Below are 18,602 nucleotides of genomic sequence, written 5' to 3'. Positions count from 1 at the left end.
TTTTAACATCACCCTCAGGGGTTGTAATAAATTGTAATTGCCCACCTACAGGTAATTGGTAATGATTTAAATTATTGTTAAATATGTACAATATTTTGCCTGTTTCATCATCAACATCTGTAAGTATGCTGTTCAGATGAATAATTAACAAGCCACTCAGCTTAGACAGTTTAGACAACATATCAGGAGAGGCTTGTGGTGTTGGCAGCTCCATAATACCTTGTTTTTTGAACCCAAATAAGTTCATAGGCATGTTTATTTATTTCAAATCATGCTCTGTAATTGGGCATTGTTTCCCATTTTTCAAATTACAATGACCCCATGGTAGAGTATGTATGCCACATGATAAAATGCATCTCTTATCATCATGTGGGTCCAGAGCCACTTTTCTTACAATATTGCTAGTCAATAAGTGATCCACACTCTGAATTCTGGATTCTGATGTTTTGATTAAATTCTGGGATTTGATGCAATTTTTATAATCTTCAAATTCAAGCTCTTGGTCTACAGTTACTTTGCCAATGCCCTTGGCCTTTTTGGCAGCAACACCACTACATGTTTTAAAACTGTACATCTTGGCACTTAACCCAGCAAATTCCACAATAACATCACCAAGTGTCTCATCTTTTAACTTGCCAGGCACCTTTTTGTTGTGGTGGTGTTGAATCTTTGTATGTTCACTGGTATCAAAATATTTAAACAATTCAGGCTGGGTCATATCTTTATAAACATCTTCTGTTTTAATATCAAGAATAAAACTATCCGTGTCCATGTACATCAATTTTACATTATCACCATAAAAAGGTTTCAACACATCATAATACAATATTAACATATGTAATTTGGCATTTTCCAATATTGCAGCCCCTACATAAATAGGTTTATCAAACTTAATCTTTGTTTTTTTCATGTTGAAAAGTGCCATATTTTCATCATAAATTCTTCTATAATTGAAATTAGGCTTTGCAACCAATTTTTTGCTCAGGCTGGGGTCAGTAATTATTTTAACATCGGTATGTTTTCTGACATTTTCAATTGTTTTGCCATACACAGAATTGACCATCAATTTAAACAAGGCCTTATCAAATTGGCTTTTTGCAGATGTTCGAAGCTCCGTGTTTGTATCAATATATGATTTCAACCATCTTGAGTGCCTGAACCTTAAGACTTTGCCAAGTTTGGTCACTTGAACACCATGTTTCATCAGGAACTGGAGGTTTTTGTAATATATGACATAGCCTTGTTTTGGCTCCAGAGTCATCATGAGCTTCTTCTGTTTAGAGCCAGGTGAGCACTGAACCTCAGGAATTGGGGGCAGATCAGAAAATTTGTTGTGCAAATCATCTGGAATTGTCAGATCAACCTCTAAGAAGAGGCCATAGTCACTGTCATCAAAATCCTTAAGATCTTCAATATTGAAATCTTCAACCCATTCAAGCCCTGCATATGGCAATTTATCCATCATAGCATGACCATAGAGGCTGTTTGCATCTACATACAGTATATAATTTGATGACAATTCTGGATTATAATGAGGCATATATTTGTTATTTGCTCTGGCATATCTCTGAGAACATTGCACCATGCCTCCTCTTATATCTTGCTCCATAAACAGATACTTATTTTGATCTTGGATCAGATCCAATTGCTTTTTAGTGTTGAAAAACATTGCAGACCATGCTAGGCCCGGGGCACTGAAAAAATATATTGGGTCCAGTTTATAATTTTGCATGGAAGATTTTCTGAATGCCTGCATTATATCAGCTAAGAGGGTCACATCAAGTTTCAAATAAGCCATGTGATAATCACCAAATGTCTGGCATTTTAAATTGTTCCACATCAATTGGGCATGGTGATAATCTTCATCAGTGATTCCAGATCCTCTGATTTTGCTGTAAAACTCTTCTTGTGGTGGCAAAGAACACTCATCAAATTTAGAAAAATCTGTAACATAGTCATATGGATATACACCCTTCCGCCTAATTAATTTCAGGTCCTGATTTGGAAACAATGCACATGTGATTTTGAATTGATCATCGGATAATTGAGTGGCCAGTGTGGCCAGGCTAGCTGATAAAATTCTGTAAGAATCAAGAAATCTTATGTGAATAGGAACACCATTAACTTTAATTATTTTGCTAATAGCAATATATTTCTCATCATTTTCAGCTAAAATATTTAAATTCTGCTTGTCAAACCCCTCATATCTGATCAGATGATGAAAATCATAATTGGATGCTCCATGGCAAAATATGGGGACAAATTTTGGTCTCTTGATCTTAATATTACAGCTATTACAAAGGGCCATTAAGAATTTACCATCTGTATGGGAATGGTGATGTACCTTGATATTTGTACCTGAAAATTCAGAATCACATACCGGCCATTTTTCTGCATTGTTGAAATCTTCAATCTGATCCTCTGTTAAAGGCAACATGGGTTTTGATTTTAATAAGATGTTAGATGCTATGTCATGGCACTCATTTTCTATTTTATGTGCAAATATTTTGATGGCATCTGGTCCCATGTATGAATATTCTTTACTAACAACACCATCCTGTACAACCACATAATAAAAGCTGGAAGGTTCATGTAGCTGGTATGGTGTAATTGAAGATTCTTCAGGATCTGGATTGCAGAATGCAAGGGGTTTGAGGTTTGATTCAAAATCACAGACAATATATGCTGGGTGTTCCAACAAAGCTTCAAACTTTTTGAATTTGCAATTTTCACTTGGATTGGGCATCACCATATGAACAGGTTTATGGTTGCCACAGTATTTCAGATGCTCAATTAACTTGTTTTTAGCAATTTCTGCATTCACTTCCCGAACCCCATTTATTATTTTTTGACCATCAAATACAGTCAAACATCTTCTGCACAACTTGAATATTGTATTGGATTTGTCTAGTTGTGTTCTCACTAAAGCTTCAAGATTATGTATCAGAGTGTAATGGTGTGTATCATCCCCTTCAATTAAGAGCAGATCAATCGGAACAGCAGAATCATCATCAAGTGTACTGATTCTGAGAGGTGCTATCAAGCAATTGCCACGACCAGTGGAACAAATAAATACATTAATAGATAATTGTTTGCCATTGATATGCCTGGCCTTTTTTTCAAATTTATCAATATTCTGAACAGACATTGGATATTATAAGCCCTTCATTGCTTCATCAAAATCATGTTCATGTTGTTTGTAATAACTTATTCTTTCTGGATTCCTTGAAACTGGATACAAAACAGCTAATATACACCACAAAAAGCATTTCTGGTCGGTATTTTCTATATTAACCACGGCTCTTCTGTTTTTAATATTATCAGGTAATGGCAGATATGTAGATCCTTGTAATGGGCAGAATTCAGAAATATTAACATATAACTTGTGTGGAGATCCGCATAGGCTCCATCCAGACTCTTTTGCTGCAAATTCAGAGTGTTTAATATTCAATTGATCTATCAACCTGCTTATTATTGTATCTGAATTTGCATTTGAATATACAGGTACAGTTTCTGTTATGTGGGGCTGTGTAAATTTTGTGCCATTTGGTTTCTTATATTGTGTAAATAATTTGAAGGACAGCTTATAAGAGCCATTTTGTGCATTTAGAATTGCCTGCACATCAGGATTTACACTGTTCAAAAAATTCTCAATGCCACATCTTGGCTCTGATACAAACCGGTAATCCCTAAGTTGGGCATTAAAACTGCTATGGATGGGTTCATAGCGTGGCTGCTTTGCTGCTCTGGCATTAAGAGGTGTTTCATGCTTTCTTTTCAGACCAGATGTAGATGGTTGTGGGGGCAATATTGATGACTGTGCAGAGCAAGTATCTCTATGTTTATATGTGAAATATTCCATGCTATATTTTCTATTGCATTTGGGGCATATTTTTGTAGGGGTTCTGTATTTGTCTGGGTTACAAATCTTTTGGTGTCTGGCCCAATTAGAGCTAAATATATTTTTATTGCATTGATTACAATATTTTTGATTTGGCATTTTTGTTGTTGTTTATTATATACAATTTCTTGGGATTCAAATCAAAACTCTATGCTGGATAAAAAATATCAGTTGGGTTCAGCACTGTGCTTTGTGTGTGTGTGTGTATGTGTATGTGTGTATGTGTGTTAATATTTTTGGCTTTGGTATTTATATACAATTTCTTGGGAATCAAATCAAAATTCTATGCTGGATAAAAAATATCAGCTGGGTTCAGCACTGTGCTTTATGTGTGTGTGTGTGTGTGTATGTGTATGTGTGTGTGTGTGTGTGTGTGTGTGTGTGTGTGTGTGTTAATATTTTTGGCATTGGTATTTATATAAAATTTCTTGGGATTCAAATCAAAACTCTATGCTGGATAAAAAATATCAGCTGGGTTCAGCACTGTGCTTTGTGTGTGTGTGTGTATGTGTATGTGTGTGTGTGTTAATATTTTTGGCATTGGTATTTATATAAAATTTCTTGGGATTCAAATCAAAACTCTATGCCGGATAATAATTTGTTGCACAGCATGATGCAATATAAATAAACCAGAAATAGGCCACAACTTGGCCACAAGTGGACCGGAAGTGGACCGGAAGTAGACCGGAAATAGACCGGAAGTGGACCGGAAGTGGACCGGAAGTAAATATGTGTGGGTGTATGTGGGTGGGTGTGGGTGGGTGTGGGTGTGTATGTGGGTAGGTGTATCATAGCCTAGTTTTAAGTGTGGTCAAAAAAAATATCAAGAGGGGCATATTTTTGACAAGTTTATGGACAACAATCTCACAGAAGTGCCTTTTATAAGTGTAGGCAAATCAATCTGAGGGGGCTCTTCCTTTCACGGGAAAGTCCCGAGGGCATTTTTACAAAAATCTTGGATTAGGCAGGGTTCCACACTTGAGCAAAAAGCTCATATGCTCATGTTGAGCTTGTTTTAAGTATAGGCAAATCTGCTTGAGGGGGGCTCTTCCTTTCCTGAGTTTATAATATTGTATTTTATACTACTGCCAGCGTCGATTCCTGCGTGGATTCCAGCACTCCAACTTGATCTCTGATGTTGACGACAATGTTCTGAAGGTTCTCGACTTGATTCAATTTCGAACTTTTCTCGGTAAGATCGTTCACGATGCTTCGCATCTCGGTAAACTGTGTATGAAGATCCGTGACGCTCTGCGAAGTGGGCAACGTCGACACCAGCGAAGTAATTTCATCTCGAATCTGTTCCACGTTCGCCGTTTCCGTTTCCAGTCGTTTCAGCATTCGAGATATGTTCCTTTTCAAAGCGTGTAATTCTTTGGAGGTGGGGAGATTGGCCACCCTACTTTCGAGATCGCTCAATGAACTTTTGATGTCGCTCGAATCGGATAATGCCGTCACCGCCGTTTTCAATTTTTCCAAATCTTCCTTCGAAGGTACGCTCGTCCGTAACGATTCCAAGTCACCCTGTATGTTGTCCAGTACGTGATGAAAATGAGCAAGATTCGTTTCGACGTTCAAATTTTCCAGGTAGTCGATTTTATGCTGAACCGTGCTTAACGTGTCTTGAATACTCGTCAATGCGTTCGCTTCAGCGTGAATATTTTTAATTTCTTCGTTGATCAAGTCCAATGACGCTTGAAGCGTAGCGATGGTGGTTTGAATGTGTTCGAAATCTCGATAAGCCTCCAATTGAATTTTTATGTTCGCAACGCTTTTACTGATGACCTGCAGTTCGTCCGACGATGGTAGGTTCGTCATGGTATCTTCCAAAGTCTGTAACTTGGATTTAATTTCTTCCAACGTGCCGGTGAATTCTTCTTGTAATTTGGAAACGACGACGTGCAAACGTTCTACATCAACATCGTTCACGACGGTTTGAAGTTCAGAGAAATTCTTTTCGATTGCGGAAGTTCGTTCTTCGATTTCAAGTTTCAATTTTTCCAAATCTTCTTCATTCGATTGAAATTGCTGTAATTTGGCCAAATCATTTTGAAGCTTATCCACGCTCAACTGTATACTTTGAACGTTGTCGTAAGAAGGTACATCAACGTAATTTTTTATGAGCGTTTTCAGTTCGGAATCGATTTTCAGAATGGGGTCGAGACATTGCGTTTGGAGCGTAGCGATCTCCGATTCTAAACTTTTGTTTAAGGTCTCCTGCAAAGCGATCAAATCGCTCCTCAACTTTTTAACTCGAACGTCCAGCATGAGGATCTCTTCTGCATGGTCTACACGCTTGGTGTGGCCGAAAATGTCGTTAGGCATTTTGTTAACGGTTATTTATAATAGGATAGGTGATTCGTAATTCTACGAAGAGAGGAATGAGTTTGTCGTAATCTCCGAGGAGTTCCACGTAAAGTAAATCTCCTGCGGACACATCGTACGCCATGTTAGAAAGCATCTTGTCGTGCTTTATTCGAAAAATGTTCTTGCCGGTAGATATTTTGATTTCGCCTACGTTTTCCGGATTCACGGTGATTTGAAGTTTCCCGTCGATCGGAATTTCGTAAAAATGTAAATTGTTATTGAAGACGTAGAAAATCTTGCCCACGTCATCATCCAATTTCGTCCAAATGCTGTTGAGGTGAATGATCAACAGACCGTTGAGTTTAGGTAACACGGAAGGTAAGACTTCATGATCTGGTATGGACGGTGCAGTTTCCATGATGATCTGTTTTTTTGAAACCAAACAAGTTCATAGGCATGCTGGTTATTTAAGGATACGGTCAAAGTTTTATTTTGTAATGACAGTCAAAGTGTTGCTTTTTTACTGAGTAACAAAATGTTTTTTTTTTTTTTAGTTAGTGAAAATTGTTGTGTGTGGTGGTGAGTGCTAATTATTTGCACTGTGCGCAATTCTTATTTATTTCTAAACGACGATGTCCCCAAGGCAATGTGTGAATACCACACTCGAGGACGCACCTCTTATCGTCATCGGGATCCAGTGCAATTTTTCTAACTTTGTTTGTGGTGATGATATGGTCGACGCTCTGGATTCTTTGTTCTATACTTAGTATCGTCGATTGTGAGTAAAGGCAATCGATGTAATCGTGGAAGGTGAGTTTGTTCTCCACCGTATTTTTGCCCACACCTTTTGCTTTCTTCGTGACGCTACTCTCTGTTCTCATGGCATACATCTTCGAACGCAAACCCGCGAACTCGACAATAATATCACCGTTACATTCATCTTTTAGTTTACCTAGGACTTTTTTGTTACGAGATGGAATTCCAAATCTGTTGGGTTGAGGATACGCAGAAGTATCGAAATACTCAAGCATGGAAGGATTTTTTATGTCTTCGTATAGGTTAGGTGTTTGTATGCTGTAAATGAAGCTGTCGGTGTCCGTGTACAAGAGTGATATTTTATCATTGTAGAAGGGTTTCATCACGTCGTAATGAAATTCGAACATGTAAAGTTTCGACAAGTCGAGAACCGTTGCGCCAACGTAAATTGGTTTTCTGAATTTCATCAATTTTATATGTAGATTGAAAAGTGCCAAATTCTCGTTGTAAATTTTTCTCGACTTGAATCTAGGATCGGCTATCCACTTCCGACATTTATTCTTATCGGAAATTAATTTCACGTCTACGTGCTTTCTAACATTCTCCATGGTCTTTCCGTACACCGCATTGTTCATTAATTTAAAGAAGTCCTTGTCTAAATCGGAAGTGGCAGCTGTTCTATGTTGTGTGTTAGTTTCTATGTAAGGTCTTAACCACGTGGAATGTTTAAACTTTAGTATTCTTCTAACATTTACTATCTGAACACCCTTCCCAATCAAAAACCGGAGATTCTTGTAGTGGACGACGTATCTCTGTTTAGGGTCCAATGTTAACAAAAGCTTGTCTTGAACCGAGTCGGGTGGACATTTGATTTCGGGAGTCGGAGGCAAATCCGAAAACGTGTCGTGCAGGTGGTCGGAGAATTGGAGATCTACCTCTGCGAAGAAACCACACTCGCTATCGTCGAAATGAATAATGTCTATCGAAGTGGGATCTAACCATTGGAATCCCCCGTAAGGAAGTTTCTGAACCATGGCATGTCCGTAGAGATTATTAACGTCGGCGTAGAAGATGTAATTCGATGCTCGATTTGAATCGTAATCTTCTTTCATGTGTACGTTATTAGCTTTTGCATGTCTCTGTACGCATTGCACCATTCCACCTCGTATCCCTCTTTCGATAAATAGCAACATGTCAACGTCCGATATCAGTTCCAGCTTGACCTTTGTCTGGAATAACATTGCCGACCACGCTAATCCCGGTAGACTGTAGAAATACGCTGGATCTAATTTATAAATATTCGTTGCCGTTTTCCTGAACGCTTGAAAAACATCCGCGAGTATCGTCACGTCTAATTTTAAGTATGCGTCGTGGTAGTCTCCGAGCGTCCTACATTCTAATTTCTCCCACATGAGTTGCGCGTGTTGGTATTCTTCGTCCGTGATTCCTTTCTCTCTGAGTCTGCTGTAAAATTCTCTTGGAAGTGGAAGAGCGTCGTCGTTAAATTTAGAACCATCACTAACATATTCGTAAGGATAAACCCCTTTACGTCTAACGAGTTCTATGTCTACGTTGGGAAAACTAGCTCTAGTTATTTTAAATTGATCGTCGGTGAGTTTGTTCGCTAAAGCATCCAGACTTGCAGAGAGAAATCTATACGAATCCAGGAAGCGCATCTCGATTGTATTTTTCGTTCCCGGAATCGACACTTGCTTGCTGAGACTAATGTAGCGTTCTTCATTCTCGGCCAAGACACCTATACGTTTCGGATCGTAGCCAAGATGTCTCACCAGGTGGTGAAAATCATATCCGCTTCCGTTGTGAAAGAATATGGGGATGAATTTAGGTTTCTGGATTTTAAGATTGCACGTGTTGCAAATTCCACCTACGTAGTTTCCGCTGAAATGATCGTGGTGGAATATTTTTTTGTTCTCATCAGTGAAACTTTGATAACATACCGGACACACCTCAGTGGAATTGTAATTTTGAAGTTCATTTTCAGTTAAAGGTGCCATCGGTTTTGATGTAAGAAGTACGCTACCAATTACCTCAACCTCCTCCACCATTTTTTCCAGGAAGTGTTTGATTACATTTGGCCCGCGGTATATATATGCTTCATTTATTTTATCGCGTCGCACAACAACATAGCCGAAACTATTAGGTTGATGAAGCTGGTACGGCGTTGTGGAGGAAAGTTCGGGATCCGGTTCGCAGTACGAGAGTGGTTTGAGGAACGCCTCGAAATCTGCGACGATGATGGCCGGATGTTCTAACAATGCCTTGTGCATTTTAAATTCTTCGACTTCGTTCGTTTCGGGCATCAACATTCTAGCCGGTCTGTTGTCACCGCAATAAATTTTATGTTCGGCAAGTTTCTCGATAGCAATTTGACGTCCGGTGTAATTTTGATAATCGAGTTGTTTTCGATCGTCGAACGTGGTTAGGCATCTCGGGCAAACTTCGATGCAATGTTCATACTTGGTTGTTTGACTTTTGACCAAACGTGATAGAGAACGAATTAGCGTGTAGTGATGAACATCCTCGTTTGAAATAAGAAGAAGATTAATCACACAAGCATCGTCATCGTCAATATCGCTTATCCTGACGGGATGCACGAGATATTTATCTGACGAGAAGGAATATACATTAATAGCGATGCGTTTTCCTGCACGATTTTCGAACTTTGTTATATCCGACAATGTCACCGGGTATTCGATGCCAGACATTACACTTTCAAACTCGGACTCGTATTGCTTGTAATGAGAAACCTGTTCTGGATTATTTGACCAATGAACAGGATGCAGTGCAGCCAATATACACCAAAGAAAACACTTTTTATCGCTGTTCTGTATATTTAACACAGCCCTCTTGTGTTGAATGTTCGGTGGAAGAGGAACGTAGCTGGAAGCGCGAAGAGGCGAGAATCGGTTCACGTAAACGGTTAACGTGTGAGGACTTCCACACAGAGACCATCCCGACCCTTTAGCCTCGAAATCGTCATGTTTCTTAACCAGCTCGTTGGAAACTTTATAATAGAAGTTGTCCAAATTTTCGACGTCAGCAAAATAAAGTGTCTGGTTTTTTGTACGATGATAAAAAATACTCGTTGTACCATCAACTTTCTCGTATTCAGAAAACAGAACAACGTATACTTTTATAGAGTTGTTTTCAAGTTTATATTTCAAAATATTTAGTACAGATGTTTTCGTTTCGTTCAAGAAACTTAGAATGTCACGGCCTGGTTCTGACTTAATTGAAAAATCCTGGAGTTGGTCGTTGAACGCAGATCTAATTGGTTTGCGTTCATTAGATAATTTAATTTGCTTGGAAGTGGAAGCTTCCGTTTCTGGATTATCAATTTTCCTTTTCGATGCTTGTCCGGTCGATGGTTTGCAAATTTTGAGATGTTTACTTAAATGTGCAATGCTAATCATCTTTCCACATCGAGCACAGGGCTTAGAAGGTAAGGAACGATTAATTCTCGAACCTGTTTCGCTACATCTTGCCCTGTGTACCGATAAATTGTTCCTTGAGATTAGCTTCCCACAAGTGACACATTCAGTTTTATCATTTTTACGATTGAAACTGCTGGTGGATGCCATTGCTTTTTCGAAAATCACAGAAATCAAAAAGTCTAGTATATAGCGATACAATTTTCAGGTATGTTATTTATATAGAATTTCTTGGGTGCGAATACAAAAACTCAAAAATTCAATGTACTGTGAATACAATTTTCAAGTGTGTTATTTATATAGAATTTCTTGGGGTGATTACAAAACTAAAAAATTCTATCTACTGTGAATAGAATTTTCAGGTATGTTATTTATATAGAATTCTTGGGTGCGAATACAAAAATCAAAATTCAACTTAACGTGAATATAATTTCCAGGTATGTTATTTTATATAGAATTTCTTGGGGTGATTACAAAAAATCAAAATTCAACTTAACGTGAATATAATTTCCAGGTATGTTATTTTATATAGAATTTTCTCGGGGCGAATACAAAACTCAAAATCCGAGACAGTTTAGTTTTAACGTGTTTTTCAAAAAAATAAAAAAATGCAAAATACCCCGACAACGTTTCAGCTACTAGGACCTCATTACCATGAGCCAAATCCTAGTAAGCCACATACACACCTGTTCTTCGTATCGCATATGCTAGTAAGTCAGATGACATACTGGGAGAATCACATTTCCCCCAATGATCCCACCACAACAAACGTCGCACATGCTAGAAGAAACAGGATCAGGATATTTTATGCTAAATTACGGCTGCCTGTATGCAGTTATAGGCAAATCATTAAAAGAACGCTCTAATATACAATGATTTCTCCTACCATGTACCCTAACATACAATTTAACATAACAAGTAAAATTTCGATTCGTCTATATATACCCAACAAAACTCAGAAACTCATACGCGAGAGCTATATTTTGCAACAACTATAATTACCCAAAACTAGCAACAAGAACAAAAAATATATATCAATTACTTGTATACTATTAATTAGTAACTTTAGATAATATTAATTATTAGTTTTCAGTTGTAATTAATTTTAAAAAACAATTAATAACATGTTAGGTGATGATAACCAAGTGCAAAAAGCATTGTACACACAAACAAAGCACCACTTAGTTCACAAAACCTCTAACAGATGGCAGATAGTTACATGGTTCTATCACCGAGATCAGATGTTTACTCATTGATGACTCCGTCGTTGTCGTCTATCAAAAACCTAAGTACCTTGGAAACAGTGAGAGTTATCGAAAAATCTCCCTTTGTCGATTTTTTTTTTAGGTGACGTAGAGTACGCGTAGAGAGGTTGGGTTTAGTGCGTCGGTCGAGTCTAGGTGTCCTCTGTCCTCGCCTACCAAAATAAACATAGGTTGTCATGGAACCAATTTTTCATCAATCGAAAATTTTCCAAGTCCTGTGTTAAAAAATCTTAAATTTGCAAATATCTCGAAAATGGTAAGAGTTATCGAAAAAATATATCGAAAAACACCCCCATACTGGTAGCGAAGCTACCCCCCCTGTCGATTTTGGAGGTGGAGAATACGTGTACCAAGTTTTGGTGGTCCTGGGGTCAAGGGGTAAGAAGTTAGCCCACCTCCCAAAACTTTGATCACTCGTAACTTTCGAACGAATAGTCGTAGAAAGGTCGGGTTTAGTGCGTTGGTCGAGTCTCGGTGTCCTCTGTCCACCCATACCAAAATAAACATAGGTCGTCATGGAACCATTTTTTTTTTTCTTCAATCGAAAATTTTTAAAGTCCAGCGTTAAAAAAAAATCTTAGGACAAAAAAAAAAAACCTACAAAGACATGGACATTACATATAGACATAGACATTACACATAGACATAGACATTAGACAACTTAACCTAACTTAACCGGGAACACGAGCCCGGGGACAGGGATAGGACCCCGGGAACACGAGCCCAGGGACAGGGGGGGGGACCCCCGGGGACAGGGGGTGGTTACTCCTCCGAAGCAGTGGTCGAACGCAGCTAATGATCGAATATTGTTTCCAATGTGCTTTGGATACATACATGAACACCATATATATATATATATATATCAAGATCAACATATACATTCCACAACCCCGATCAGAACCCGGAGATTCAACACTTGAGAAGTAAATATACACGCTGATCAAGACTCCTAGACACGCTGAAAAACTTTCGACCACGACCGGGTTCGAACCTATAGGCCACACGTAGAACGAACAATGACAAGAACGAGTGAACGCCTTAACAAGCACGGCTACGGAGGAGAACCGAGAGAGGTCGTGTAAAATTGTTCTTTTATGCATCCACGCAGTGTTGCCACATGACCGAGATTTTTAGCCAAAAGAGAAATTTCGATTAAAAATACTACAATACCGCAACTGCACCACCGCTAATAATGCTGCTTTTACTACCACAACTAATTATTATTCTATTATGTCATTTTGCTTAGGCGAAGGGAAAAAGAATGGTCCAAAAAGGGAAATTTTGCCCCTTGGGAAATTGTTCCCTCATAGTGTGGCAACACTGCGTCCACATCGCCGGTGGCGACATCTAGTAGCAAACACTAGAACATGAAGACGATACCTGAGGAAATAATTCTAGTGTTTGCTACTAGATGTCGCCACCGGCGATGTAGACGCAGTGTTCTACTAAAACTATTTCCTCAGGTATCGTCTTCATGTTCTCGACTGAAATATTAAAACAAACAGAGTCCCTTGTAGGTTAGTTCGGTGCGTAAATAAAAAAAAAATGATAGGTTAAGTTATATCACTTAGGATCGTAAAAAAAATTAAAAAATCGTAAGAAAAAAAGATAGGTTAAGTTATATCACGTAAGATCGTGATATACCTACCAAGTGTGAGTGGGGAAAAAAATAGTGCAGTGAAAATTTGTACTAAAACATCGCTGAACGCTAAAACATCGACAAAAAATTGTCAAAATATGTCAAAAACTGATTTTCAATTGATAAAAAAAAGGGATACCTACAAAGTGTTACTTTGAAACGCTCAATATACACTACTTTCATTGATTTTAAAAATGCATACGATTAGGTTAAAATATATAATTCATAATATATAGTAGAGTTTGGAATACCTAAGAAGCTTGTTAATATGATAAAAGTATGCACCAGTGAAACAGAAAGTAAAATTCGTGTGGGTATTAATGTGTGTGACAAATTTACAATTCATGTTGGGTTAAAACAAGGAGATGCATTATCTCCATTGCTCTTTAATTTTGCCTTAGAATATGCTGTTAGGAAGGTAAAAGAAACTAACGAAGGACTAAAATTAAATGGTATGACTCAGTTGTTAGCATATGCAGATGATGTAGACTTATTAGGGGATGATATAAATACAATCAAGAATAATGCTAAAATATTTTTCAAAACTGCTAAAGAGGTAGTTTTGGAAGTTAACAAAGATAAAACTAAATATATGCTTACAGGTCGAAATCAAATTATTGATAACAACTAAATAGTTTGAATAGTTTCCAAATTCACGTACTTAGAAATTGGAAGCAGGCGTAATTCAGGGAATGCGTGTTGCTCTTCTTTTCATAAACTTTTGTCTCCTCGTAGCCTATAGGAAAACAGTATTTTTCCTGTAGTAAACTTGGTCCCTCACATTGAAAGAGGAACATAAATTGAGAGTATTTGAAAATAGAATCCTTAGAAAAAATATTTTTACCTAAAGGGGATGAGGAGACAGGTGAGTGGAGAAGGTTATACATAATTTAGAACTACATAATTTGTATTCATGTCCAGATATTATTAGAATACGCAATTAAATCAAAAAGGCTTAGGTGGGCAGGCCATGTGGCACGAATGGGAGAGGAAAGAAGAGTTTACAGGATTCTTGTTGGGAAACCTGATGGTAAGAGACCTGTTGGAAGGCCAAGGTGAAGATGGAGGAATAACGTTGAGATGGGCCTAAAGGAAGGATGGAAAAGATTGGATTGATCTTGCCCAGGATAGGGACAGATGGAAGGCTTGTTCTGCTGCAGCCATAAACCTTCGGGTTTAAGAAGGCTAGAGAGTAAGTTAGCTCATATTGTCCGTCCATTTTGTAATTGTAATTAGAATTTGGCCTCTTTACACGCATTCGTTTGCTAGTTGTCCACTAAAGTGGTCATTTTACCAGCAAATATAGATCATGATTCTTGATGCAATTCAGTTTATTATTATTGTCTCATTAATTCATGAATACGTCATTTTTGTTAGAATTCGTTAACATAGTTTTTGAAACTTAGCTTATTAAGGAATGTTTAAGTGTTTCCCCACTGTAATCCCTTTTGTAGAAGCGGTCTGAGCACTTAACCTCCGAAGTCTCACTAAATTCAGGCTTGGTTGTGCAGTGCACCACATACATTTTGGTGTGTTTCTGATGAGATTGAAGATTTCAATCACTTATTTAGTCTTAGGCGTTTGTTTTCATTATATTTTATTCTAAAAATTCACCACAATACAGAATTACTGATTTTTCTTCTTAAATAGTTCTATTAGAGAGTACTGGAATGTAATATACAAAGCACTTACGGAAGCGAACTCTGTTTGTGGCCAAAGATATGCATATGTATCAAATGCCTTCTCTGGATACTGGAGTAACGGAATTTTTGTCCAAATATACTTGCACAAGGAAAGGAGTCTCAGAAACAACTTCCTCGCTTGTTGGGTGCTTGATCTAGAGCAGCGGTTCCCAACCTGTGCTCCGCGGAGCCCTAAGGGATACGTGTGCACTATCCAGGGGCTCCGCGGCCGCTCCAGAAAAATAAATAGAAATTGAATGAAATTAAAGATTAAGAAACAAAAAGTAGAATCAAAATAAGAAAACTAGGAATTACATTCTGAACATTCAATACAATTCCCTGCTCTCCCAGGAAACCGATTAAACAAACAAACAAACGTTACTCCATAATCAAACTAAAACACTCACAACCACATAACCTTCCTTTCCTTACGTTTCCAGGAACTTATATTTCCTGAATTCCCAGAAAATCCTTATCAAACTAATACTTTTCTGCAACTCTTATGAAAATTCCTCTCCCTCTTTACTTTAAAGATATGTTATTTTTCATTAATCGTATATTCTTAATATGTATCTCTTAAATACATTTATATTCTACCTAATATCTGAATTTGTCCCAGACACCGGAACAACTTCAGATACAAACAAATAATCCATATCACCATGTATTGTAAATTTAGTTGTAGTCTCGTTTATTCTAACATTTCAATCTACGAAAGCAATCACCAGTGCTTTCATTTTTAATCTTTCTCTTACAAAGCAGGAACTTCCTTTTGAAGCCTGACAGCTTGTCTGATAGTTGCAGGATTCCCTTGTACCTTGAAGAGATGCATTCAGAAAACTCAGTTTGTAGAAATAGAAAGGTATGCCAATTTCTGTGCAAAGGCGCTATCAATTAGGTTTTCAGCATTGTCTCTCTTATACAAGGTACAGTCTCGTAGTTTCTGTCTCAGGTAAGAAACACGGGAGAGGAGATTGCCTATGGACAAACGAAGTGAGTTGAAAAAAAATAGAAAAGAAAATAATATTTTTTTTATCACATTTTAAACTTTCAAAAAAAAAAAATATCGTAAGTTCTCGCGCCTCTTCTGCATAACTTCGGCACCTTCCCAGGGAGGCGCACTTCACTATTTGAATACCATTGGTTTACGCATTTAATTTTTGGCTAAATTCTAATAAATTTATTTGTTACGTTGCTCGAATGGCTTAGATACAATATCGTTCGTGTCATATTATTAGAGGTTGCTAGGCAACTTTGTTTGTATAATATTTTGAATATCTGTCAATTGCATTTTGCAACCATTCGTCATTCGTATACACAGTGACTTTCTAAAGGGCTGCTAAGGAAAGAAGGCAAAATACTATGTCGCTGAACGAACAGGTTAGGTTCATTTTATATCCTGACATTTTTTTTAAATACTGATATCCACTTTGTGTACAAACTATTCAAAATTTTCGTGAGTAGGGTAGCCCGGGGCTATTTTGACTAAGGGGCTATTCCGATCAAAGAAAATAAATTATAATGCTCTGCTGCGCATGACTCTTGCGCTGCTTGGCGACCATTACACCATTAGTTAAGTGGAACCATGGGCATCCGGAAGGGGGCAAGGGGGGCGGTGCCCCCCCTGGAAAATGAAAGTCAATCAAAAAATATGTATTTCACACATTAATTTCATTTTAGCCACAATAATATGTGTTATTTATTGCATGAACACCATACAGTCAAATTTAAGCAATGTTTCTTAGGGAACAACACTATTTTTGGGGAAAATTTGCCTTCGTTTGTCCCCCTCTGGAAAAAAAAATACCTTCCTTGCCCCTCCCTGGAAAAAATCCTGCGGACGTCCATGAGTGGATCGTGTTAAGGAAAGAAGTTGTTTGTATTGGCACAGAGGTTTTAACGTTGATTCAGCTCTTGCATTGGATTTTGTCTGTGAAGGTATGTAACAGAACTCTGTACTTTTCAATAGTTAAATATTTACGCCACCAAACTTAAGCTGTAGCTCTTGAATGAATCGGTATTCCTGTACGACTTGCTTTGCTGTGTTAACGAGGGAGACAGATTTCTCCCCGCCCGCCATATTTCCAACGTATTCTTAATGCCTGTAGGGTAGCCAACCTTGAGAAAAATATCTGCCGTTTGGGGCTATTTCGATCAGTATTTATGGGGTTTTTCCGATAACTTGTTTGTGATTGATATTTAGTTATGTAAAACAGGAACGTTACATACTTGTTCGTACACTAAAATGTATAACAAAGAAATATTTAAAATATGGAAAACTATTATTTTTGGTATTTTTATATATTAACATGTGAGATTTCAATAAGTTCTCCCATTTAGATTAATACATGTATACGATCAGGAGTGTAGTATGAAAACGGTGCCTGTTATTATTACTTAATGTATTACATAGAACTGTAAATGTTTAAAATAACTTATATAATTAATAATAATTTATTGATTTTCCTTAACATGCTCTGAATGATTCTGTTCCTGATGAAGCCAGCCCATCTACTTCAGAAACAATGCCTGTCCCTTCCATTCCCAGTACTTCAACTCCACATAAATCTCCTGATCCAAACAATACAGCTCCCTTCTCAGAAATCATTCCTACCCCTACTAAAACAGTGTCCGGGAAATGCAGGAAGAAACTAGGACCACGCCATTTGATACAGTATGTAACATTGTTATTCGTACACATAGAATTTCCGAGGAAAAAATGTCGTATTTACTATAGCTCTTTTCAGTTCTTACGTCGTCCGCTCTAGAAGCTGGCAGGGGAAGTGGGGAGCGGGGAACGTGCCGCTGACCAACCAGAGAACAGACCACCTAGCGGTGGAGCCGAGAGTTACGCAGTTGCGGGAGGAAGCGAGGAAGCTGCAGCGCTAACTTCGTTCTGCACGTTGCTGTGTTGCCAATTCACCGCGTTGCTGATGGTATTTTGCCCCAGTGTTGATTCCTGTTTGTTATGAGCGGGATGTAGGAATAACATACGTGGGAGTAATTGTTGTCGCGTCGTGTATTACCTAACTGCATTGTTTCTTCGATAAAGGTGTATGTGGCATGTGATGTGACGTTTATTTGTACTCTCGTTGTTCCATAGGGAGCTTTGTGCTTATTAACGCAGTAAGCATAGGCGCCGACTCCATGGGGCTTGGGGGGCTCGAGACCCCCCCCCCCAATGTTAACGATGGAGAGGCAGAGCCCCCCAAATAATTTTGCTTAAGAGTTCTAATGTATTATTTTGCTTCTCTTGTCAAGTTTACTCTGAATTGTGCCATGAAGTTAACTTTAAATACACATTTGAAATGTTCTAGACTATACCATCACCTTTGAGGGGCTGAGACCGCTAAACCATCAACTTAGGGCGGGCTGTGACCAGAGAAAACAAAACACATGACTTATTACTATATACTAAGTATATAATTATGAGTATTGTTATAATTTTTACTAAAAAAAAGAGTTTCAAAAGACGATGTGCATGAACTAGGGTAGTGGATGGGACGTTCGAGCTACATGACATTCAGAACGAGATCATTGATATATTAGGAAGATCTGTTTTGCGCTCCTTGGTAGCAGATATTAAAAGTCGAGAATATT

Source organism: Lepisma saccharinum, chromosome 3 (assembly GCF_977018435.1).
Source record: "Lepisma saccharinum chromosome 3, izLepSacc3.1, whole genome shotgun sequence".
NCBI classification, from domain to species: Eukaryota; Metazoa; Arthropoda; class Insecta; order Zygentoma; family Lepismatidae; genus Lepisma; species Lepisma saccharinum.
This window is presented reverse-complemented; position numbering follows the sequence as displayed.